This window comes from Pongo pygmaeus, chromosome X, assembly GCF_028885625.2.
Source record: "Pongo pygmaeus isolate AG05252 chromosome X, NHGRI_mPonPyg2-v2.0_pri, whole genome shotgun sequence".
NCBI lineage: Eukaryota > Metazoa > Chordata > Mammalia > Primates > Hominidae > Pongo > Pongo pygmaeus.
This window is the reverse complement of record NC_072396.2, coordinates 106,669,287-106,695,429: the sequence shown is the minus strand read 5'-3', so window position 1 is coordinate 106,695,429 and position 26,143 is coordinate 106,669,287. Positions and strand designations below refer to the sequence as shown.

At 41.6% G+C, this 26,143-nt stretch overlaps 1 protein-coding gene across 7 annotated transcripts in view; it reads right to left on the bottom strand.

Moving 5' to 3' along the window:
* GPRASP1 (G protein-coupled receptor associated sorting protein 1) overlaps positions 1-26,143 on the bottom strand; it is a 69,129-nt gene that overhangs the window by 14,077 nt on the left and 28,909 nt on the right. For 2 of the 7 annotated variants that reach the window (XR_010125376.1, XR_010125375.1), the window contains one exon: positions 2,648-4,960. The exons of 4 other annotated variants lie outside the window; for them this stretch is intronic. The gene's annotated coding sequence lies outside the window, so the exon portion shown is untranslated. Of the gene's footprint in view, positions 1-2,647; positions 4,961-26,143 lie in introns of those variants that run through there. One more of the 7 variants, XM_054470625.2, reaches the window with a different exon arrangement.

The following is a 26,143-nucleotide window of genomic DNA, read 5'->3' as shown; positions in this document are numbered from 1 at the left end:
ACAGCAAGTTATTTTGTAAGTACTGACAAACTGATTCTAAAATTTACATGGAGAGGCAAAAGGCCCATAATAGCTGACACACTATTGGAGAAGAACAAAGTTGGACCAATACTACCCAACTTTAAAAATTACTATAAAGCTATAGTAATCAAAACAGTGTGGTATCAACAAAAGGACAGGCGAATAAATGCAACAGAACAGAGAGCCCAGAAACAGACCCATGTAAATATGGCCAACTGATCTTTAACAAAGGAGCAAAGGCAATACAATAGAGAAAAGAGAGTCTTTTCAATAAATTATACTGAAACAACTCAACACCCACATGCAAAAAAAATCTAGACACAGACTCTACACATTTCACAAAATTAACTCAAAATGGATAACAGAACTAAAAGTAAAATGCAAAATTACAGTTCCTAGATGGTTACATTTTCTAAAAGTCTAGATTACCTTGTGTATGGTGACAATTCTCTAAATATAATACCAAAGGTATGATTCATGAAATAAGGTATTGGTTAGCGGGACTTCATTAAAAGTAAAAACTTCTACTCTGAGAAAGGCACTGTTATCTGAGAAGATAAGCCACAAACCAGGAGAAAATATTTGCAAAAGACATATGTGATAAAGAACTGTTATCTATAATATATAAAGAACTCTTAAAACCCAACAATAAGAAAACAAACAAGATTAAAAAATGGGCTAAGGACCTTAACAGACACCTCACCTAAGAAGATATACAGATGGCAAATAAACATATGAAAAGATGCTCCACATTGTATGTCATCAGGAAAATGCAAATTAAAACAACAGTGAGATACCATTATACACTTAATACAATGGTCAACATGTAGGACACTGACACCACCAAGTGCTGCAAAGGAGGTAGAGCAACAGAAACTTATTTAGTGCTGGTAGGAATGCAACATGATATAGCCACTTCGGAAGATGGTCATGGTTTCTTAGAAAACTAAATATACTCTTAGCAAATAATACTGAAATGGAACTCCTTGGTATTCATGCAAGTGAGTTGAAAACGTATGTCCACACAAAAACTTGCACATGGATGTTTCTAGCAGCTTCATTTATAATTGCCAATAATTGGAAGTAACCAAGATGTCCTCTACTAGATTAATAGATAAACTGCGGCATATCCAGACAATGGAATACTATCCACCACTAAAAATAAATGAGCTATCAAGCCATGAAAAGATCTGGATGAAACTTAAATGCATATTACTAAGTAAAAAAAGCCTTGTAAAAAGGCTACATACTGTTCATCTTGCAGTTCCAGTGGATACAATATTTTTCTTCCTACCTATTTTGGGGACTTGGTTAATCTATTGAAGTATCATACCATGGAAGGGAGATTTCATTGCATATAACTTACATGATTATGTAATATAATGAATATTTTGCTGAAATAAAAAAATATGAAGCTAGACTCCTCTTCATACCATATGTAATATTTAATTCCAAATAGATTAAAGACATAAATATAAGAGCTAAAAGTATCATGTTCTTAGAATAGTGATATGGTTTGGCTGTGTCCCCATCCAAAATCTCATCGTGAATTGTAACCTGCATAATCCCATATAATCCTCATGTGTCAAGGGCAGAACCAGGTGGAAGTAATTAGATCATGAGGGCAGCTTCCCCCATGCTGTTCTCGTGATAATGAGTGAGCCTCACAAGATCTGGTGGTTTTATAAGTGTCTGGCATTTACCCTGCTTGCACTAACTCCATACTGCCACCCTGTGAAGAAGGTGCCTGCTTCTCCTTTGCCTTCCGCCATGATTGTAAGTTTCCTGAGGCTTCCCCAGCAATGTGAAACTGTAAGTCAATTAAACTTCTTTCCTTTATGAATTAACCAGTCTTCGGTGTTTCTTCATAGCAGTGTGAGAGTGGACTAACACAAATACATAGGGGTAAACCTTCATGACCTTAGATTTGGCAATGGTTTCTTGGATATAATACCAAAAGCAAGATTAAGAAAAGAAAAAAAAATAGATTAAATGGACTTCATCAAAAAATTTTACCCATGGCTAAAACACCAAAAGCAATGGCAACAAAAGCCAAAATTGACAAATGGGATCTAATTAAACTAAAGAGCTTCTGCACAGCAAAAGAAACTATCATCAGAGTGAACAGGCAACCTAAAGAATGGGAGAAAATTTTTACAATCTATCCATCTGAAAAACGGCTAATATCCAGAATCTACAAAGAACTTAAACAAATTTACAAGAAAAAAACAACCCTATCAAAAAGTGGGCGAAGGATATGAACAGACACTTCTCAAAAGAAGACAGTTATGCAGCCAACAAACATATGAAAACATATTAAAAAAAAAAGCTTATCATCACCGGTCATTAGAGAAATGCAAATCAAAACCACAGTGAGATACTATCTCATGCCAGTTAGAATGGCAATCATTAAAAAGTCAGGAAACAACAGATGCTGGAAAGGATGTGGAGAAATAGGAATGCTTTTACACTGCTGGTGGGAGTGTAAATTAGTTCAACCATCATGGAAGATAGTGTGGCGATTCCTCAAGGATCTAGAACTAGAAATACTAAAAATACCATTTGACCCAGCAATCCCATTACTGGGTATATACCCAAAGGATTACAAATAATTCTACTATAAAGACACATGCAAACATATGTTTATTGTGGCACTGTTCACAATAGCAAAGACTTGGAACCAACCCAAATGCCCATCAATGATAGACTGGAAATGAAGAAAATGTGGCACATATACATCATGGAATACTATGCAGCCATAAAGAAGGATGAGTTCATATCTTTTTCCGGGACATGGATGAAGCTGGAAACCATCATTCTCAGCAAACTAACACAGGAACAGAAAACCAAACACTGCATGTTCTCACTCAAGTGGGAGTTGAACAATGGGAACACATGGACACAGGGAGGGGAACATCACACACTGGGGTCTGCTGGGGGGTGCAGGGCAAGGGGAGGGATAGCATTAGGAGAAATGCCTAATGTAGATGATGGGTTGATGGGTGCAGCAAACCACCATGGCACGTGTATACCTATGTAACAAACCTGCACGTTCTGCACGTGTATCCCAGAACTTAAAGCATAATAATAAAAAAATAAGAAAATGGAAATTGATTTAAAAAATTTTTACAATGTGCATCAAAAGACAACATTAAGAAAATTAACAGAATGGGAGAAAACATTTGCAAATAATTTATCTGATGAGGGTTTAATATCCAGAAAATATAAAGAACTCCTACAACTCAACAGCAAAAAAAGACAACCCAACTAAAAAATGGGCAAAAACGTGAATAAATATTTTCCCAAAATGACATAAAAATGGTCAATATGCACGTGAAAGGAATCTCAACATCATTAATCATTAGGGAAATGCAAATCAAAACCAAACTGAAATACTGCTTTACACTTCCTATGATCAGTATAATTTTAAAAAACAGAAAAAAAAAAAAGCATTGGTGAGAATATGGATAAACTGGAACCCTACTGGAAATGTATAATTGTGCAGTCATTGTGGAAAGGTCTGGCAGTTCCTCAAAAAGCTAAATAGAATTACCATATGATCTTGCCATTCTTCACCTAGATAATATATCCAAGAAAAAAGAAAAGAGGTATTTAAACAAAAACTTGTACTCAAGTGTTCATAATATTAATAGCACTATTCACAAAAGACAAATGACTTAAATCTATCCAAATATCCATCAATGATGAATAGAGACACAAAATGTGATACATACATATAATAAAATTTTCAGCCAGAAAAAGAATGAAGTTCAGATACATGCTACAACATGAATGAACCTTGAAAACATTATGCAAAGTAAAAGAAGCCAGACACAAAAAGACAACTATTGTATTATTTCACTCATTTGATATATCTAGAATAGGCAAATTAATAGAGATAGAAAGTAGAATTAGAAGTTACCAAGTGCTCCAAGGAGAGGAAAATACTTAATTATTAAAAAATTTCTATTTAGAATGATGTATTCATTTCCTTGGGCTGCTGTAACACAAACCGAATGGCTTAAACAACAGACATTTATTTTTGCACAGTTCCATAGGGTAGAAGTCTGAGATCAAAGTGTCTGCAGGCCCATGCTCCCTCTGAAGGCACGTGGGAAGGATCTGTTTCAGGCCTTTCTCCTAGCTTCTGGTGGTTTGTTGGCAATCTTTGGTGTTCTTTGACTTCTTTGTATCACTCTGATCTTTTTCTTCATCTTCACTTGGCACTCTCCCTGTGTGCTTGCCTCTGTGTCCAAATTTCCCCTTTTTATAAGGACACTAATCATTTTGGATTAGGATTCCACCCTAATGATCTCATGTTAATTTGAATACCTTTATAAAGATCCTATCTCCAAATAAGGTCACATTAATATTAAGGGATAGGACTCCAACATATCTTTTGTGGGGGCACAATTTAAACTATAAGAGGTGATAAAAAGTTTTAGAAGAAGATAGTGGTGGCAGATGTACAACTGTGTGAATGTAATTAATGACACTTAATTGTCCACTTAAAATGGGTTAAAATGGCAAATTTTGTGTTATATTTTACCATAATTAACAAAAGGTATCACACATTCTCCTCTCTCCTCAAACAATAATCACCTCCTACATATTACTCACTTTGAGTTGATGACTTTGTTTCTTATTTCATTGAAAAAAAAATAGCAATTAGAAGGCAACTTTTACAAACTCCTATCACTATATCTACTATACCACTTGCATCTATGCACATAAATTCTGCCTTTTCTGCTATTCTATGAATGAATTGCCCAGGCTCTTATCTAAAACAGCTTCTCTATTTGCTTACCAGATGATATCCCATCTCCTCTATTCAAGGTCATTTCCAGCAATTTTCTTCTTTCTCTCTTCTGTCATAAAAATTTCCCTCTCAATTTCTGTTGTCCGGTTCTGCATGAAGCTTGGAAGTCACCACTCTATCCTAACAAGTAAAAAGTTGAACAAACTGAAAAATCAACCATTATTCTTAGATCTGTAAGAGAAGTGAGGTCACAAGACAAACCTCTGTCCCAAAAATTGGAAGAGAAAGTCGTAGATGGAGAGAATCACAACATACTTTAACAGAAACCTCTTTGGGAACCAGTGCTAGGGTAGGAAAATCTGAACTGTAATTCACAAATTGCTGAAGGCTAGGTGTGTACAAATCTGAGAGTTAAAAATTCCAGGACGATCCACTAATGGGGGATCCCATGCTTTTGTGACTTCAAGACTAACTGTAAAGCTATAGTAATCAAAGACAGTATGGTACCAGTGAAAGGAAGGACAACAGATAGAGAGCAATGCAACAGAACAGAGAGCCCAGAAATAGATCCATATAAATATGGTCAACTGATCTTTGACAAAGGAGCAAAGGCAATATAATGGAGAAAGGACAGTCTTTCCGATAAATTATGCTGGAACAACTGGACATCCACATGCAAAAAAATTAATCTAGATACATACCTTATATCTTTCAAAAATTAACTAAAAATAGATCACAGTCTTAAATATAAAGTACATCTCCTAGAAGATAACATAAGATAAAATCTGGATGACCCTGGTTTGATGATGACATAGCTACACTACTAAACGCAATAATCCATGAAAAAAGATGGGTGTATGAGGGGTGATGAAGAGAGGTTACTTAATGGGTACAAACATACAGTTAGATAGAAAGAATAAGCTCTAACGTTCAATAGCATAATAGGGTGGCTATAATTAACAACTATATATTATATATGTCAAAAAAGCTAGAAAAGAGGACTTGAAATGTTTCCAACGCATAGAAATGACAAATACTAGAGGCGATGGATACCCTAAATACCTTAACTTGATAATTACACATTCTATGCATGTAACAAAACATTACATGTACCCCATAATACGTAAAAATACTATGTATTACTAAAAAACATAAAAAGCAAGTGTTTTTTTAAAAAAAGAATAAGCTTACTTCATTACAATTAAATATTTCTGATCTGCAAAACACGCTGTCAAGAGGCTGAGGCCACAAACTGAGAAAATGCTTACAAAAGACATATCTGATGAAAGTATTGTTAACCAAAATATACTAAGAGCTCTTAAAATCAACAATAAGAAAACAAACATGGCCCCCTCCCCCTCCCCCTCTCCCTCTCTCTCTCCCTGTCTCCCCTTTCTTCCGTCTCCCTCTCCTTCTTTTTTCAGTCTCCCTCTGTTGCCAAAGCTGGACTGTACTGCTGTGATCTCCCCTCGCTGCAACCTCCCTGCCTCGGGCTCCTGTGATTCTCCTGCCTCAGCTTGCCAAGTGCCTGGGATTGCAGGCGCGCGCCGCCACGCCCGACTGGTCTTTGTATTTTTGGTGGAGACGGGGTTTCGCCGTGTTGACTGGGCTGGTCTCCAGCTCCTGGCCTCGAGTGATCTGCCCGCCTCGGCCTCCCGAGGTGCTGGGATTGCAGACGGAGTCTCGCTCACTCAGTGCTCAATGTTGCTCAGGCTGGAGTGCAGTGGCGTGATCTCGGCTCGCTACAGCCTCCACCTCCCAGCCGCCTGCCTTGGCCTCCGAAAATGCTAAGATTACAGCCTCTGCCCTGCCGCCACCCCGTCTAGGAAGTGAGGAGCGTCTCTGCCTGGCCGCCCATCGTCTGGGATGTGAGGAGCCCCTCTGCCCGGTCGCCCCGTCTGGGGAGTGAGGAGCACCTCTGCCCGGTCGCCCTGTCTGGGAGGTGAGGAGCGCCTCTGCCCGACCGCCACCCAGTCTGGGAGGAAGTGAGGAGCGCCTCTGCCCGGCCGCCCCGTCTGGAAGTGAGGAGCGCCTCTACCTGGCTGCCCCGTCTGGAAAGTGAGGAGCGCCTCTGCCCGGCTGCCCCGTCTGGGAAGTGAGGAGCGCCTCTGCCCGGCCGCCCCATCTGGGAGGTGAGGAGTGCCTCTGCCTGGCCGCCTCCCCGTCTGGGAGGAAGTGAGGAGCACCTCTGCTCGACCGCCCCGTCTGGGAGGTGAGGAGCGCCTCTGCCTGGCCGCCACCCCGTCTGGGAGGAAGTGAAGAGCGCCTCTGCCCGGCCGCCCCGTCTGGGAAGTGAGGAGCGCCTCTGCCCGGCCGCCACCTCATCTGGGAAGTGAGGAGCGCCTCTGCCTGGATGCCCCGTCTGGGAGGTGAGGAGCGCCTCTGCCCGGCCGCCCCGTCTGGGAGGAAGTGAGGAGCGCCTCTGCCCGGCCGCCCCGTCTGGGAAGTGAGGAGCGCCTCTGCCTGGCTCCCGCCCCGTCTGGGAAGTGAGGAGCGCCTCTGCCCGGCCGCCCCGTCTGGGAGGTGAGGAGCACCTCTGCCTGGCTGCCACCCCGTCTGGGAGGAAGCAAGGAGCGCCTCTGCCCGGCCGCCCCGTCTGGGAGGTGAGGAGCGCCGCTGCCCGGCTGCCCCGTCTGGGAGGTGAGGAGCGCCTCTGCCCGGCTGCCCTGTCTGGGAGGTGAGGGGCGCCTCTGCCTGGCTGCCACCCCATCTGGGAGGAAGTGAGAAGCGCCTCTGCCTGGCCGCCCCGTCTGGGAGGTGAGGAGCGTCTGCCCGGCCGCCCCGTCTGGGAAGTGAGGAATGCCTCTGCCCGGCCGCCCCGTCTGGGAAGTGAGGAGCGCCTCTGCCCGGCCGCCCTGTCTGGGAGGTGAGGAGCACCTCTGCCTGGCTGCCACCTCGTCTGGGAGGAAGTAAGGAGCGCCTCTGCCCGGCCGCCCCGTCTGGGAGGTGAGGAGCGTCTCCCCGGCCACCCCGTCTGGGAAGTGAGGAGTGCCTCTGCCCGGCTGCCCCATCTGGGAGGTGAGGAGCGTCTCTGCCCAGCCGCCCCGTCTGGGAAGTGAGGAGCGCCTCTGCCTGGCTGCCCCGTCTGGGAAGTGAGGAGCGCCTCTGCCCGGCCGCGCTGTCTGGGAAGTGAGGAGCGCCTCTGCCCGGCTGCCCCGTCTGGGAAGTGAGGAGCACCTCTGCCCGGCCGCCCTGTCTGGGAGGTGAGGAGCACCTCTACCTGGCTGCCACCCTGTCTGGGAGGAAGTGAGGAGCGCATCTGCCCGGCCGCCCCGTCTGGGAGGTGAGGAGCGTCTCTGCCCGGCCGCCCCGTCTGGGAGGTGAGCGCCTCTGCCCAGCCGCGCCGTCTGGGAGGTGAGGAGGACCTCTGCCCGGCCGCCCCGTCTGGGAAGTGAGGAGCGCCTCTGCCCGGCCGCCCCGTCTGGGAAGTGAGGAGCGCCTCTGCCCGGCCGCCCCGTCTGGGAGGTGAGGAGCGCCTCTGCCCGGCCGCCCCGTCTGGGAGGTGAGGAGCGCCTCTGCCCGGCCGCACCGTCTGGGAGGTGAGGAGCGCCTCTGCCCGGCCGCCCCGTCTGGGAGGTGAGGAGGGCCTCTGCCCGGCCGCCCCGTCTGGGATGTGAGGAGCGCCTCTGCCCGGCCGCCCCGTCTGGGGAGTGAGGAACGCCTCTGCCCGGCCGTCCCGTCTGGGAAGTGAGGAGCGCCTCTGCCCGGCCGCCCCGTCTGGGAAGTGAGGAGCGCCTCTGCCTGGCTGCCACCCCATCTGGGAGGAAGTGAGGAGCGCCTCTGCCCAGCCGCCCCGTCTGGGAGGTGACGAGGACCTCTGCCCAGCCTCCCCATCTGGGAGGTGAGGAGCGCCTCTACCCGGCCGCCCATCGTCTGGGAGGAAGCGAGGAGCACCTCTGCCCAGCCGCCCCGTCTGGGATGTGAGGAGCACCTCTGCCCGGCCGCCCCATCTGAGAAGTGAGGAGCGCCTCTGCCCGGCTGCCCCGTCTGGGAAGTGAGGAGCGCCTCTGCCCAGCCGCCCTGTCTGGGAGGTGAGGAGTGCCTCTACCCGGCCACCCTGTCTGGGAGGTGTACCCAACAGCTCCGAAGAGACAGCGACCATCGGGAGCGGGCCATGAGGATGATGGCGGTTTTGTTGAAAAGAAGGGGGGAAGTGTGGGGAAAAGAAGGAGAGATCAGATTGTTGCTGTGTCTGTGTAGAAAGAGGTGGGCATAGGAGACTCCATTTTGTTCTGACTAGGAGAAATTCTTCTGCCTTGGGATGCTGATGATCTATGGCCTTTCCCCCAGCCCCCTGCTCTCTGAAACATGTGCTGTGTCAACTCAGGGTTAAATGGATTAAGGGCGGTGCAAGATGTGCTTTGTTAAACAGATGCTTGAAGGCAGCATGCTCTTTAAGAGTCATCACCACTCCCTAATCTCAAGTACCCAGGGACACAAACACTGCAGAAGGCCGCAGGGACCTCTTCCTAGGAAAACCAGAGACAAAGGTTCATGTGTTTATCTCCTGACCTTCTCTCCACTATTATCCTATGACCCTGCCATATCCCCCTCTCCGAGAAACACCCAAGAATGATCAATAAATACTTAATAAAAAAAAATAAAAATAAGTTACTTATGGAGGACAATATGGTGTTCTCCACCCCCCCCCAAAAAAAAAGAAAACAAACATGACAATTTAAAAACAGGCCAGTGATCTTAACAGATATACCTCTTAACAGATATACCTTAACAGATATATCCTCACCTAAGAAGATATACAGATGGCATATGAACATATGAAAAGACGTTCCACATCATATGTCATCAGGTAAATGCTAATTATAAAAACAATGAGATACCAATACACAACTATTAGGATGGCCAAAATCCAAACACTTACAGTGCCAAACACTGGTGAGGATATGAGGCAACAGGAAGTGTCATTCATTGCTGGTGGAATACAAAACTGTATAGCTAATTTGGAGGGCAATTTAGCAGTTTCTTACAAAACTAAATGTACTTAGCATACAATTCAGCAATTGCTCTCCTTGGTATTTACCCAGATAAATTGAAAACACATCCAAACCAAAACCTGCACGTTGATGTGTCTAGCAGCTTTATTCATAATTGTCAAACATGGAAACATCAAAGATGTCCTTCAGTAGGTGAATGGATAAATACACTGTGGTACATCCAGACAATGGAATATTATGCAGCACTCAAAAGAAATGAACAATCAAGCCATGAAAACACACGGAAGAAATTTAAATGCATATTAATAAGTGAAATAAACCAGTCTAAAAAGACTACATACTGTTTTATTCCAACTATATGATGTAAAAGCAAAACTATGGAAAGAGTAGAAGGATCAGTGGTTGCCATGGGTTGGGGAGAGGGAGGAATGAATAGGCTGAGCACAGAGGATTTTTAGGCTTTTGAAAATACTCTGTATTATAATACAATGATAGATACATGACATTATATATTTTTCCAAACCCACAGAACATACAACACCAAGAGCGAACCCTAATGTGAACAGTGGAGTTTGGGTGACAATGATGTGTCAATGTAGGTTCATCAATTTTAGCTGATGGAACCACTGTTGTGGGGAATATTGGCAATGGGTGAGACTATGCATGGTTGGGGGCAGAAAATATTTGGGATAACTTTGTTCCTTCCTCTCACTTTTTCTGTAAACCTTAAACTGCTCTTTAAAAAAATAGTCTACACAAATTTTCCTCTCTCCTGGAATATTCTCATCAGCATGAAAACATGCTGTACTATTATCTATCTTGAAAAACAAAATTCTCCCTGTACCTATATCATTCCAGAGCTAATGCCCCAATTCTCTGATGTTTTGCTGTAGAACCCCTCAAAATAGTTGTCAATTGTTACCAGACACTGTCTCCTCTTTTTCCCTTCAAACCACTCCAGTCTTTTATCCTACAATCCGATGAAGTTGGTATTCATTGGATTCATTTTATCCTACAATCCAATGAAGCTGAATGCTCCACTGAAACTGTTTTCCTCAAGATTTCCAATGATCTCCATGTTGCCAAATCCAATACTCAATTCTCAATCCTCTTGTTGACCTATCATCATAGTTAGCATATAATTTATCATCCAAATCAAGGCACTTCTAAAAGTAAAAAAGGGTCTTATTAACAATTATTCCTGTACAACAGGCATAAACCAGGACTGTCCTGGGAAACTAAATGATATTTGGTCATTTACCTAACAGTAGTGTTAGACAGGTTGATCACTCACTCCTCTGTGAAGCATCTTCTTGACTTGGCTTCTAACATATTATATGTTCCTGGTTTTTCTCCTACCTTACGGGCTACTCCTTGATTGCACCTTATTAACTTTTGTTTGTGATGATTTATTATCATCTCCTGTATCTCAACTTTGAAATGCCGCAAAGCCTAATCTTTTTTTTAACTTTTAGGTTCGGGGGCACATGTGAAGATTTGTTATGTTACATAGGTAAACTCATGTCATGGGAGTTTGTTGTACAGATTATTTCATCACTCAGGTATTAAGCCCAGTACCTATTAATTACTTTTCCTGATCCTTTCCCTCCTCCCACCCTCAACCCTTAAGTAGACCCCAGTGTCTGTTGTTTCCTTCTTTGTGTTCATAAGTTCTTATCATTTAGCTCCCATTTATGAGAACATGCAGTATTTGGTTTTCTGTTCTTGTATTAGTATGCTAAGGATGATAGCCTCCAGCTCCATCCATGTTCCTGCAAATGACATGATCTAATTCTTTTAGTGGCTGCATAGTTTTCCAGTGTGTATATGTACCACATTTTCTTTATCCGGTCTATCATTGATGGGCATTTAGGTTGATTCCATGTCTTTGCCACTGTGAATAGTGCTGCAATGAACATTCGCGTCCATGTGACTTTACAGTAGAATGATTTATACTCCTCTGGGTATACACCCAGTGATGGGATTCCTGAGTCAAATGGTGGTTCTGCTTTTTTGTGAGGAATTGCCATACTGCTTTCCACAATGGTTCCCACAAACAGTGTATAAGTGTTCCTTTTCTTCCACAATCTTGCCAGCATCTGTTATTTTTTGACTTTTTAATAAGAGCCATTCTGACTTGCGTGAGACGTTATCTCATTGTGGTTTTGATGTGCATTTCTCTAATAATCAGTGATATTAATCCTTTTTTTCACATGCTTGTTGGCCGCATGTATGTCTTCTTTTGAAAACTGTTCAAGCCTTTTGCCCACTTTTGAATAGGGTTGTTTTCCTCTTGTAAATTTAAGTTCCTTATAGATACTAGATATTAGACCTTTGTCAGATGAATACTTTGCAAATATTTTCTCCCATTCTGTAGTTTGTCTGTTTACTCTGTTGACAGTTTCTTTCTCTGTGCGGAAGCTCTTAAGTTTAATTAAATCCCACTTGTCAATTTTTGCTTTTGCTGCAATTGCTTTTGACATCTTCATCATGAAATCTTTGCCTGTTCCTATGTCCAGAATGGTATTACCTAGGTTGTCTTCTAGAGTTTTTATAGTTTTGGGTTTTACATTTCAGTCTTCAATCCATCTTGAGTTGATTTTTTGTATATGACGTAAGTAAGGTCCAGCTTCAATTTTCTGTATGTGGCTAGCCAGTTATCCCAGCACCATTTATTGACTAGGGAGTCTTTTCCCCATTGCTTGTTTTTGTCAGGTTTGTCGAAAATCAGATGGTCGTAGGTGTACAGCCTTACTTCTGGGATCCCTACTTTGTTCCATTGGTCTATGTGTCTGTTCTTGTACCAGTACCATGCTGTTTTGGTTACTGTAGCCCGTATAGTTTGAAGTCAGGTAGTGTGATGCCTCCAGGTTTACTCATCTTGCTTAGGATTGCCATTTTTATTCGGACTCTTTTTTGGTTCCATATGAATTTTAAAATAGTTTTTTTTCTAGTTCCGCAAAACATGCCATTGGTAGTTTCATAGGAATAACACTGAATCTGTAAATTGCCTTGGGCAGAATAGCCATTTTAATGATATTGATTCTTCCTATCCATGAGCATGGAATGTTTTTTCATTTGTTTGTGTCATCTCTGATTTCTTTGAGCAGTGTTCTCATTGTAGAGATCTTTCACTTCTCTGGTTAGCTGTATTCTTACGTATTTTCTTCTTTTTGTGGCAATTCTAAATGAGATTGCCTTCCTGATTTGGCTCTCAGTTTGGCTGTTGTTGGTGTATAGGAATGCTAGTGATTTTTATACATTGATTTTGTATCCTGAAACTTTGCTGAAGTTGTTTATTAGCTAAAGGAAATTTGGGGCCAAGACTATGGGGTTTTCTAGATATAGAATCACGTCGTCTGCAAAGAGATAGTTTGACTTTCTCTCTTCCTATTTTGGACGCCCTTTGTTTCTGTCTCTTGCCTCATTGCCCTGGATAGGACTTCTAATACTATGTTGAATTGGAGTGGTGAGAGAGGGCATCCTTGCCAAAGCTCAATCTTTGGACTTCCTCTCTTACTACTCGCACTATCTACATCTCTTAGTCATCTCATCCAACCTCTTGGCTTTAAATACCACCTATACCTTCATGTTTCTCAAATTTCTACCTCTAGTCTGGACCTATCTCTAAAGTCCCAAACTTATATCTCCAACTGCTTACTTTCCATCTCAACATGGATGTCTAAAAGGCATCTGAAATGCAATAAGTGATATCTTTATTCACTGAGCTGCTCAGCATCAGAATCAATGCCTCTTTTTCTCTTACTCTATATTTGATTCATCTACAACGTCCATTGAATCTACCCACTAAATATATTTCAAAGCTGGACACTTACCACCATTTCCACAGCTGAGATCTTATTCCAAATCAATATCATCTGTTACCTGGACCACTGTAATTCTTTTATAGGTACTAGTTATCCTTCTTGCCTCAATTCTTGTTTCTCTAGAGTCCATTCTGTACACAGTAGCCAGGATTACTATTTAAAAATATAAGTCATGGCCAGGCATGGTGGCTCACGCCTGTAATCCTAGCATTTTGGGAAGCTGAGGCAGGTGGATCACTTGAGGCCAGGAGTTTGAGACCAACCTGGGAGACACGGTGAGACCCCGTCTGTATTAAAAATATAAACATTAGCTGTGTGTGGTGGTGCATGCCTGTAGTCCCAGTTACTTGGGAGGCTGAGGCACGAGAATTGCCTGAACCTGGGAGGCAGAGGTTGCATGCACTTAGCCGTGACCATGCCACTGTGCTCCAGCCTGGGTGACAGAGCAAGACTGTCTCTCTCTCTCTCTCTCTCTCTCTCTATATATATATATATATATCAGACAGCATATATATATATCTCACAGCTCTCCAGCTCCCCTTGCCAAAACCTTCTAGTGGCTTTCTGTAAGACTTAGAATCCAAACTTCTTTCCATGGCCTATAATATCTTACATGATCTGGCCCCTGGCTACCATTTTAAAATAATCTCTCACCATTCTCCCCTTGCTTCCTCCATTTCAGCCACACTAGCCTTCTTGCTGTTTTTTGAGCAAGCCAAACACATTCCTCCCTAAGGACCACTGTGTTTGTTGTTCCCAAAGCCTAGAATATTTATCTGTTAGATAACCTCATGACTTGCTCCATCACTTCATTCAGGTATTTGCTCAGAATGACCTTCTCTGACTATCCCATCTAAAATAGTATCCCTCCTTCCAACACTCTCATACCCTGTTTTATTTTTCTCTGTATCATTCACAACCACTTAATATTACATATTTATATATTTAATTTCTTATTATCTGTTTCCCTCATCCCTAAATGTAAGCTCCATGAGGATGATGTTTTGTTTTATTCTATGCTGTATTCCTAGAACCTAGAAACAGTGCTTGGGACAAAACAGATTGTTCAATTTGTTGAAAATATAAAGACCCCTGGAACATATGGTTTTCTGTTGATTATATAAATCATATCAGTTTACACTATACTTTAAAATCTCAGAAGAGACATTATGCCTTTATAAGCATCTATCACTGACCAATCAGACAAAGAAGCACCCCTATAAAAATATTCAGACAAATTATTTTGTTAGAGACAATATTTTCGGCTGGCAAGTGTCTCACCCAGTAGGTTTTTAAAAGTTTTAATTCAAATTGGTTTTTTAGAGCTACCTGCCCACTCTTCCCTAAATTACTGACTGTAATTCAATTAAAATAGGAATGGGGGGAGAAAGAGAGAGGTGGAGATTTTTGTTTGTAGTAAGTTCAGTTCATTCTAGGTTTACTTTGAATGCACATTTCAAATTTAATTTTGGTTTTGTTTGTTTTTATTTTGGTAATTCACAAAATTGTATACACTTATCATATACAACAATTGTTTTGAAATATGTATGCATGATGGAATAAATTTAGCTAATTAACATAGCCATCACCTCACATACCATTTTTTGGTGAGAAGATTTGAAATGTACTCTATTAACAATTTTGAAATATGCAATTCATAATTATTAACTATAATTGCAATACTGTGCAGTAAATGTCAAAAACTTACTCCTCCTGTCAATGTGAAACTTTGTACCCTTTGACCAACACATCCCCATTCCTGTTCTCACTCCCATCCTCTGGTAACCACCATTCTCCTTTCTACTGCTATGAGTTCAACTTTTTCAGATTCTATATATAAGCGAGATCATGGAGTATTTGTCTTTCTGTGCCTGATATATATATATAATATATATATATATGTTACATACTGATTTCAGTTGTTTTGTACATATACCAAGAAGTGGAATTGCTGGATCACATGATAGTTCTATACTTAGTTTTTTTTAGGAACCTCCATACAGTTTTCCATAATGGCTGTACTAGTTTATATTTCTAGAGTGTACAAGGGTTCTCTTTTCTCCACATCCTCATTGACACTTGTTATCTTTCATCTTTTCAATAATAGCCATTCTAACAGGTTTAAGTGATATTGCACTGTGGTTTTAACTTGCATTTCCCTGATGATTAGTGATGTAGAACATTTTTTGACATATCTGTTGGCCATTTGTATGTCTTCCTTTGAGAAATGTCTATTGAGGTCCTTTGCCATTTTAAAAATCAGGTTATTGTTTTCTTGCTATTGAGTTGAGCTCCTTATGTATTTTTGATATTAACCCCTTATCAAATATATGGTTTTCAAATATTCTCTCCCATTCTGTAGATTGTCTCTTCACTCGGTTGTTTCCTTAGCTGTGCAGAAGCTTTTTAGTTTGAAGTAATCCCACTTGTTTATTTTTGCTTTTGTTCCCTGTGCTTTTGGGTTCATAACCAAAAAATAAATGCCTAGACCTATGTCATGGAGTTTTCCTCTTATTTTTTGTTCTAGTAGTTTTACAGTTTCAGGTCTAATGTTTAAGTCTTCAATCCATTTTGAGTTGGTTTTTATATATGTTGTAAGATAAGGGTCTAATTTCATTCTTCTACATGTGGATATCCAGTTTTTCCAACACTATTTATTAAAGAGATTGTTCTTCCCTCATTGTGTATTCTTGGAACCTTTGTCAAAAATCAATGAAGTATAAATGTGTGAATTTATTTCTGGGTACTCTCTATATTTAATTTTCTATTTTGCCATCTAAAGCAGGTAGTAAGCTAATGTACACACTGCCACACTGGAATTGAACATAATACTGGAAAAGTGCTCTAGCTTTGATAGGATTTATCAAGTCTGAAAGTCTAAACTTCTATGAAACTCTGTACCTTTACCATAAACACAAGGCTTCCTTTTTTTCCAATCTGATGTAAAATGCCAAACAAATACATAAACGTTTGAGGATGTTTTAGTTTGTTAGTGCTGCCACAACAAAATACCACAGGCTGGGTGACTTAAACAACATAAATTTATTTTCCCATAATTTTGGAGACTTGAAATCCAAGATCAAGATTTTGGCAGGTTTAATTTGTCCTGAGGCCTCCTTTCCCTGGTTTACAAATGACCACCATCTTGCTGTGTTGTCACATGGTGTTTCCTCTGTGCATGTGCACCTCCAGTATTTCTCTGTGTGTCCAAATTTCCAGTTCTTATAAGGACACCAATCAGATTGAATTAGGACCCACCCTAATTAACTTAATTGCCCCTTTAAAGGCCCTGTCTCCAAACACAGTCACATTTGGAAGTACTTGAGATTAGTGCTTAAACATGAGAATTTTGGGGTGGACAGGATTCAGCCCATAACAGAAGATTAACATGGTAAAGAGAGTATTCAAACGAACTCCTATCATATTTATAGGAACTCTACCACAAGACAGGTTACCAAGTTGTTTTTTAATTCACTTGTGAGGTAAAATTTACAGAACTGTCAAATTTCACAACTCCCTTTTGGTAAGGAAATCTGCAGTGTTTGACACTCATCAATTTTCCCCTTATTATGATATACCCATGTGAATTCATAGATGGTAAAATGCCAATAACTGGAAGTAAGCATGTTAAAGATATCTATATAATGCCCAAAACTCAATGAATAGCCTATTTTACCACATTTATTTACCTATCTATAACTTGCTTGATTCTGTGACCACTGCCTTTACTGTAAGTTGTATAACAGACTAAGTAATGTATCCCTCTCCACAATATTCCATTTTCTAATCCCTGGAAACTGTCAATATGTTACCTTACATGGAAAAAAGGGACTCTGCTCATATAATTAAGTTAAGGATCTTGAGATGGGAAGGCTATCCTTGATTATGCAGTTAGTCCTAACATAAGTAGAGTCATTAAAAGAGGGAGGCAAGAAGGTCAAAGACAGAAAGAGATGGGACAATAAAATTAAAGGCTGAAATGATGTGAGAAAGAGATTATAAGCCAAGGAACACAGGCAGAAGCTGAAAAAAAGGCAAGAAAACAGATTCTCCTCTCACAGCCTCCAGAAGGAACCAGCCCTGCCAACACCTTCACTTAAACCCGGCAAGACTAAATTTGAACTTCTGACATCTAGAATAGTAACATAATAAATATATGTTGTTTTAAGCAATCAAATTTATGGTAATTTGTTACAACAACAGGAAAATAGGAAAAGCAGTCTGATTTTTAGGAGTAGGAAGGTATACTAGAACTCTTCTTTAGGGAATTATTTGGGAAATTGCTGGGTATATTGATACTGAGCAGATCACAAAGTCAGTCCGTACTCACTCAGCCCTAAACTTGCTGCTGTGTGCCCCATATCCTAAGGCTATAAGACAATAGGTAGTAAGGCCTTGTTGAAGAACAAAGAGATTACTTCAAATTTAGAGACCAGTACCAAAGCCAATTTTCAAGGCTTAGATACCTTAAGCTTGTTTATTGCTCAGAAAGGAAAGGTGAACTCATAAGTATTATTTTGTGATAAAACTGGCATACAGAAAGAAAACGGATAGAAAAAAAACTCAACAAGCTTTCTACAAATATACTGACTGCTTGAATATGTTCCCTAATGTCTACTGAGTCCTTTGAAAAGTAGCAATAGCCCCCTCTTTTCCTGTGTCCTTCCTAGACCCTTTATTCTAGGAAAATGCTATTTGTAATTTTTAAGCAGGTACGGGAAAGTAAATATATTATTATCAATGTTTTGTAAGAGATAACTGCTAGTATTCTTTGTACAGCAAACTATAATAGCATTTCCCAAACATCTAATTAACAGAATTTCTCCCCGCAAGGATTAATAATGATGAATTATTTCCAACTAACACATATGGTGGTTGCGAACTGCTGATACACAGAGTCTATGAAAGTAGTAAAATTTTAACAGTCTCTACCTTGTGTTTATCACTGGAATTTCAGCTTCTGCAAAATATGGATAGCCTATTTTACCACATTTATTTACCCATATATAACTTGCTTGATTCTATGACCACTGCCTTTACTGTAAGTAGTACAGTAGACTAAATAATGTATCAGCCCCCACAACATGTCAATTTTCTAATCCCTGGAATCTGTGAATATGTTACCTTACACAGCAAAAATGGACTTTGCTTATGAAATTACATCATTCACAATGTAACTTGCTAAATTTAAAAAAGCCTCACAATCAAACTGAACAGAGGCTATATAGTTCTTGCTTAAAACTTTAAGGACAAGTGTAATCACTATCAAAATTACAAAGCCTCTTTTTGCAGAAATGGAAAAGCAGATATTAAAATTCATATAGAATTGCAAGGGGCTTCAAATAGCCAAAACAATCTTGAAAAAAAAAAAGTTGGAGAACTCACAATTCCCAATTTTAAAACATACTACAAAGCTACAATAATCAAAACAGGGAGGTACAGACATAAGGACAGATGTGTAGATTAATGGAATGGAATTGAGTGGCCAGAAATAAACACATCTATAGACAACTGAAGTTCAACAATGGTACCGAGACCATAAAATGTGAAAGAATATCTTCAAAAAATATGGCTGGAACAACTAGAAAGCTACATGCCAAAGAATGAACTTGGACTCCTACCTCATGCCATATATAAAAATTAACTCTGAATATATGAAAGGCATAAATATAAGAGCTAAAATTATATTGGGCAGTGCTTCTGTTATACCTTTCATTGATAAGGAATACAAAGAAAGAAAGCTGTTCTCAAACTTGTTTTTTCTAAGGATGACATTATGGCTCCTACATGGCACTATGGTTAAAACTTATAAGTAAGATTACTTCTAACAAGAAATGTTCAGTAGCATAAATGAGAACTCAAAAAATCAATAAAACAGAGACTTCTGATTTCCAGTCTGAAATGTAAAGTGATTGGAAGTCGTTACTCTCATTGTTAGTATAAGAAAAAAGCTGAACAAACTGAAAATTAACAGTTCTTCTTAGATCCACCAGAGAATTGAGGTCACAGGACAAGCCACTGCCCCCAAAATTGAGAAAAAATGTGGTTACTGAAAACCACAGCTTACTGACATCAGAATCTCAGGAGCAGAAGCCCACTGCTAGACCCAGTAGTGGAAGGCTCAATGTGGACTAGCTTTACAGTTAAAACCTCTAGAGGTTCCTCTCAGAGAGGCTCCCAAATCTTTGTGAGTTTTGTCTCCAGGAGCGCTGACAGGTTCTCAATATAGAGACTGGTAAAAAAAAATAATAAAAATAAAAATAAATAAAATATCCTCATGTTTCTAGTAAGAAGACAGGGGTTGGCAGTGGGGGCGGGGGTGTGGAGCGGGGAGTAACCATTTGAAATATGCCCGGAGTATTCTGTTCTCCTTAACAATCCCTGCTTCCCCAAAGGGAAACTATTTTACCAGAACCCAAGTGAATTGGGTTTTATCAATGCCTATCCGACTGTAAAGAAGGGAAATACCCAGATCTAGTACCCACTAGCCTGATATAGGGTAAGGAAAATAACCAATTCAGCCCCCTCTAGGATTCCCGTGTCACCTAGTGGGAAGAAAAAACTGAGAAAAACTTGTGAAGGTCACAGCACAGGGGTACTAGATCACTAAAAGACTAAGACCTAATCATAAGACAATAGAATATATCCCCCTTGTACCCACTGCTTACCACTACATCAATCAGGCTAATGTCTAATAACAGGGAATTACAGCTGGAACAACTGTTAAGTATCAGACCCTAAATAAAAAGTAATCTCCCAGGAACCCAAAGACAACAGAATAGGAAAAAGCAGGGATAGCAGAAGAAATTTTAGAGTTTGACAATCTACAGCTACAACAAATATTGAATATAGCCTGATTCTTAGACAGATAAACATAAAGCCTCACACTTAAGGCCTATTTTTCTGAGTTCTGTTGCCTAATATATCATGTCTAGCTTTGAACAAAAAATTGCAAGGCATGTTAAAGTGCAAAATACAGTCTCAAGAGTCAAAGTAAGCATCAGAACCTGACTCAGATATGGCAGAGATTTTTGGAACTATCAGACTAGTATGATAAGTGCTCTAGTGGAAAAAAATGGACAACATTTAAGAACAAATGAGTAATATAAACAGAGAGATTTGAAAACCCTATGAAGAATGAGGGGGAAGGACAAGATGGCTGACTAGAAGTAGCTAGTGTATGCCACACTCACAAAGAAAAGAAACAGTAGCAATTAAACACTACATCTTCAACTGAAACATGCAGGTAAACATATTGGAATTCATCAAGCAAACAACTCGACCCACGAAGAACAGAGAGGAGTAAGAAAGGATCTCTGTCCATCTGGGAGGTTCCCCCTCCATGGGAAATGGTGAGTGAGTGAGAAACCTCAGGAATCCACACTTAGGATCTTTGGAACTCCAGGATCAGGAGATCCCCCTGTGAGCCCACTCCACCAGGGCCTTCGGACTGACACACAGAGCTATGTGGAGACTGGGCAGAGCCATACTCACATATATGCAGAGTCCCAAGGAGCCTTGGATCTCCAGGCATCCTGGCATTAGCAGCTGCAGCTCTGGTAAAAGGGGAGGTAGGCCAGGTGCGGTGGCTCACGCCTGTAATCCCAGCACTTTGGGAGGCCGAGGCGGGCGGATCACGAGGTCAGGAGATCAAGACCACCCTGGCTAACACAGTGAAACCCCGTCTCTACTAAAAATACAAAAAATTAGCCGGGCGTGGTGGCGGGCGCCTGTTGTCCCAGCTATTCGGGAGGCTGAGGCAAGAGAATGGCGTGAACTCAGGAGGTGGAGCTTGCAGTGAGCCGAGATTGTGCCACTGCACACTCCAGCCTGGGGGACAGAGCTAGACTCTGTCTCAAAAAAAAAGGTTGGGGGGAAGTAAGCCTCTCTTATACAACCCCAAGAAAGGTGCTGAATCCAGGGTGCTGAACAATGAAGGTCTGCAAGCCTCACAGGCTAAGACACACTGGTCTGGACTTTAGTTACCCCCTACTAGGGCTCTTAGGCCTGTAACAGCTCCTCACCTCCCAGAGAGGTGGGCTGCCATCTTTGTAATCTTGCAGCCTTCAGGCTCCGGAGAGTCCCAGGCAACTAGGGTGTGGCACAGACTCCCAGCACAGTGTGGCCACCCTGAAAAAAGCAGCCAGACTGTTTTCTATGTGGGTCTCCAATACCGTTTCTTCCCACTGGGCAGGACCTCCCAACCTGGGACTCCAGCCACCCCCTCGCTGGGGTTCTCATGCTGGTGGCAGCTCTGCAGATCCCTGGGACAGAGCTCAAAGAAGGAGCAAGCCAACATCTTTGCTCTCTTGCAGCCCTTGCCTTTGCTACCTTCAAGCTCTCACGAGTCCACAGTAACTAGGGACTGCTGCAGACCCTCAGCACAGTGCAGCTACCCCATGGAAAAGTGGCCACATTGTTCCCCATGCAGGTATCTGTCCCCACTTCTCACTGGGCAAGGCCTCCCGACCTGGGACTCCAGCAGAACTACCCTGCACCCACCTGAACACTTCAATTAGAGGTGGCTCAGCATTTCTCCAAGTAGGAAATCCCAGAGTCAATTCAAAACCCTTCCACCACTGCAGCTGCAGTGGTACTTCCCTAATTACCCTTAGGCTGGGGAAGGAACAAATGGCCTAGTTGTTGTGTTGGCACTTCCAGCACACTGCAGCCACCATATGGAAGGGAGTCCAGTTCCTCTTCCTTGGGCGTCTTCATCCCCCTCTCTTCACCAGGCAGGGCCCCAGGCTCACAACTCCAGAACAGCTGCCCTACTCACTGCTGAGCATACCCCACTGGTAGTGGCTCTGAGTTTTCTTTGGAAGAGGTTCCTGGAGGCAACCAACAGCCCCTCTGCCACTGCCACAGTAGCAGTTTCCGCCCCTGCTACCCTCAGTTGGGGAAAGAAACAAAGAGCTCAAGGGCTTCACGCAAGCTTACAGCATAACACAGTCGCCACACGGAGAGGAGTCGGTCTCTCCTCCCTGTGAGCCCGTGATACCCTGCTCCCCAACAAGTAGAGCCCCTACCTCAGGACAGCAGTGCAGCTGATCTAGCCCCTGGCTGAACACTCCCAGTAGCAGCAGCTCTGTGTTTCTTGGAGGTAGAACTCCTAGGGGCAACTGAAAGCCCCTCTGCCACTGCCTCTGCAGTGGAACTGCTCTTACTGTCCTCAAACTGGGGAAGGAGTAAAGACCCTGAGTGCTTTATCCACACTTCCAGCAAACTGCAGTTGCTTTAAGGAGAGGAGACCAGTCTGTCTCCCACAGGTCCCACCCACTCCTCTTGCTCATCACCAGGCAGGGGCCCTCTAGGTTGGGCCCACGTAAGTACAGCCTCCCCATCCCGGGCCAATCACATTGATTGATCACAGCTTTACATGTCTCTGGGGTAGCACCCCGGAGACAAGTGAAAGACCCTAGGCCACAACCACAGCTAAGGTCCCTCCTTCTGCTGTCTCCAAACTGGGGAGCGAACAGAAAGCCTGAGATCACCCCAGAGCCACAGTGTACAGCTTGGGAGTGCCAAGTTGAGATCTGCAGCCAGCACTCAAGTGGGAGAGGAGCCAGTATTGTCAGAGCATTGAGAGGGACACAGCTGCAACCATAGAGAAATACACAGGAGCCACATGACTAAGCAAGAGCCTACCTACTGACCATTATGCATAAGTGCCACATACTAGATCATACCCCAAAACTTCAACACCAAAAATACTTTGCGAACATACTCCCCTGCGAAACCAAAGACAAGAATTCAGTTACAAATAAAGTCCTTGCATAAAGCCACAGCCCTCTGAAAACATCCAGAAAAGAAGTCTACTGACTGTACTCAATTTACACCACAGTTAAAGAAACACCCACACGTACAGACGAGAAAAAAAAAACAGTGCAAGAACTCTGGTAAGTCAAAAGGCCAAAGTGTCTTCTTTCCTCCAAATGACTGCACACACTAGTTCTCCAGCAAGGGTTCTTAACTGAGATGAGAGAGCTGAAAAAACAGAAATAGAATTCAGAATATGAATAGGAATGAAGAACATCAAGATTTAGGATAACACTGAAACCCAATCCAAGGAAGCTAAGCATCACAAGAAAGGATATACAGGTGCTTATAGACAAAATAGTCAGTATAAAAAAGAACAAACTGACCTGATAAGAGCTGAGAAACACACTACAAGAATTTCATAATGCAATCAAATCACAAGTATTAACAGCAGAATAGAACAAGGTGAGGAAAGAATCTCAGAGCTTGAAGACTGGTTCCCTTAAATAAGACAGTCAAACAAAAATAAAGACAAAAGAATTGAAAGGAAAACACAAAATCTACAAGAAATACAAGATTATGTAATGAGACCAAATCTATGACTCACTGACATCCCTGAAAGAGATGGGGAGAAAGCAAGCAACTTGGAAAACATATTTCAGCATATCATCCATGAAAACTTCCCCAAACTCGCTAGAGAGACCAATATTCAAATTCAGGAAATGCAGAGAACCCTTGCAAGATTCTACACAAGAAGATCATCCCCGAGACAGATAATCATCAGATTTTCCAAGATCGAAATGAAAGAAAAAATGTTAAAGGCAGCTAGTGAGAAAGAGCAGGTCACCTAAAAAGGGAACCACATCAGGCTAAGAGTGGACCTCTCAACAGAAACCCTTCACACCAGAAGAGATTGGGGACTATATTCACCATTCTCAAAGAAAAGAAATTCCAACCCAGAATTTTATATCTGGCCAAATTAAGCTTACTAGGTGAAGGAGAAATAAGATCCTTTTCAGACAAGTAAGGGCTGAGGGAATTTGTTACCACCAGATCTGCCTTACAAGAGCTCCTGAATAAAGCACTAACTATGAAAAGGAAAGGCTGTTACCAGCCACTGCAAAAATACTTTTAAGTACACAGACCAGTGAAACTATAAAGCAATCACACAAGTCTGCATAATAACCAGCTAACATCATGATGACAGGATCAAATCCACACATATCAATATTAAACTTGAATGTAAACAGGCTAAATGCCCTCAATTAAAAGGCACAGATTGGCAAGCTGGATAAAGAAGCAAGACCCAATGGTATGCTGACTTCAAAAGACTCATCTCACATGTAATGACACCCATAAGCTCAAAATAAAGGAATGGAAAAAAATCTACCAAGCAAATGGAGAACAGAAAAAAGCAGGGGTTACAATCCTAATTTCAGACAAAACAGACATTAAATCAACAAAAACAAAAAAGATAAAGAAAGTCTTTTTTGGAACCCATAATGGTAAAGGGTTCAATTCAACATGAAGACCTAACTATCCTAAATATATGCACTCAATACAGGAGCACCCAGATTCATTAAAACAGTTCTTAGAGATCTACAAAGAGACTTAGATTCCCACACAATAACAGTGGGAGACTTCAATACCCTACTGATAGTATCAGATCATCAGGGCAGAAAATTAACAAAGGTATTCAGGACCTGAACTTAGCACTTGACCAAATGGACCTAATAGACATCTGCAGAACTTTCCATCCAAAAACAGCAGAATATACATTCTTCTTATTGCCACATGCCAAATGCTTTAAAATTGACCACGCAATTGAACATAAAACAATCCTTAGCAAATTCAAAAAACCTGAAATCATATCAACCATACTTACAGACCAGAGCATAATTAAAATAGTCTTCAATACAAAGAAAATTGCTCAAAATCATTCATTTATGTGGATATTAAACCACCTGCTTCTGAATGACTTTTGGGTAAATAATGACTTCTGGGTAAAGAAGTTCTTTGAAACTAATGAGAACAATGATACAACACACCACAATCTTTGAGACACAGCAAAGGCAGTGTTAAGAGGGAAACTTATAGCATAAAATGCCCACATCAAAAACTTAGGAAAATCTCAAATTAACAACCTAAGATCATAACTAGAAGAAATAGAGAAGCAAGAGCAAACCAACCACAAAACTAGCAGAAGATAAGGAATAGCCAAATCAGAAGTGAACTGAAGCAGACTGAGACATGAAAAGTCATAAAAAATAATCAATGAATCCAGGAGTTGCTTCTTTAAAAAAATCAGTAAGACAGATAGACTGCTAGCTAGACTAATAAAGAAGAAAAGAGAGATGATCCAAACAATTAGAAATGACAAAAGAGATGTTACCACTAACCCCAAAGAAATACAAATAACCATCAGAGACTATAATGAATACCTCTATGCACAAAAACTAGAAAATCTAGAGGAAATGGATAAATTCTTGAACACATACATTTTTGCAGGACTGAACTAGGAAGAAACTGAATCCCTGAACAGACCAATGATGAGATCTGAAATTGAATCAGTAATAAATAGCCTACCAACCAACAAAAGCCTAGGACCAGACTGATTCACAGCCAAATTCTATCAGAGGTACAAAGAGCCGGTATCATTCCTACTGAAACTATTCCAAAACAATTGAGAAGGAGGGACTCTTCCCCAACTCATTCTATCAGACCAGCATCATCCTGATACAAAAAAGTGGCAGAGACACAACAAAAAAGAGAAAACTTCAGGTCAATATCCCTGATGAACACAGCTGCAAAAATCCTCAACA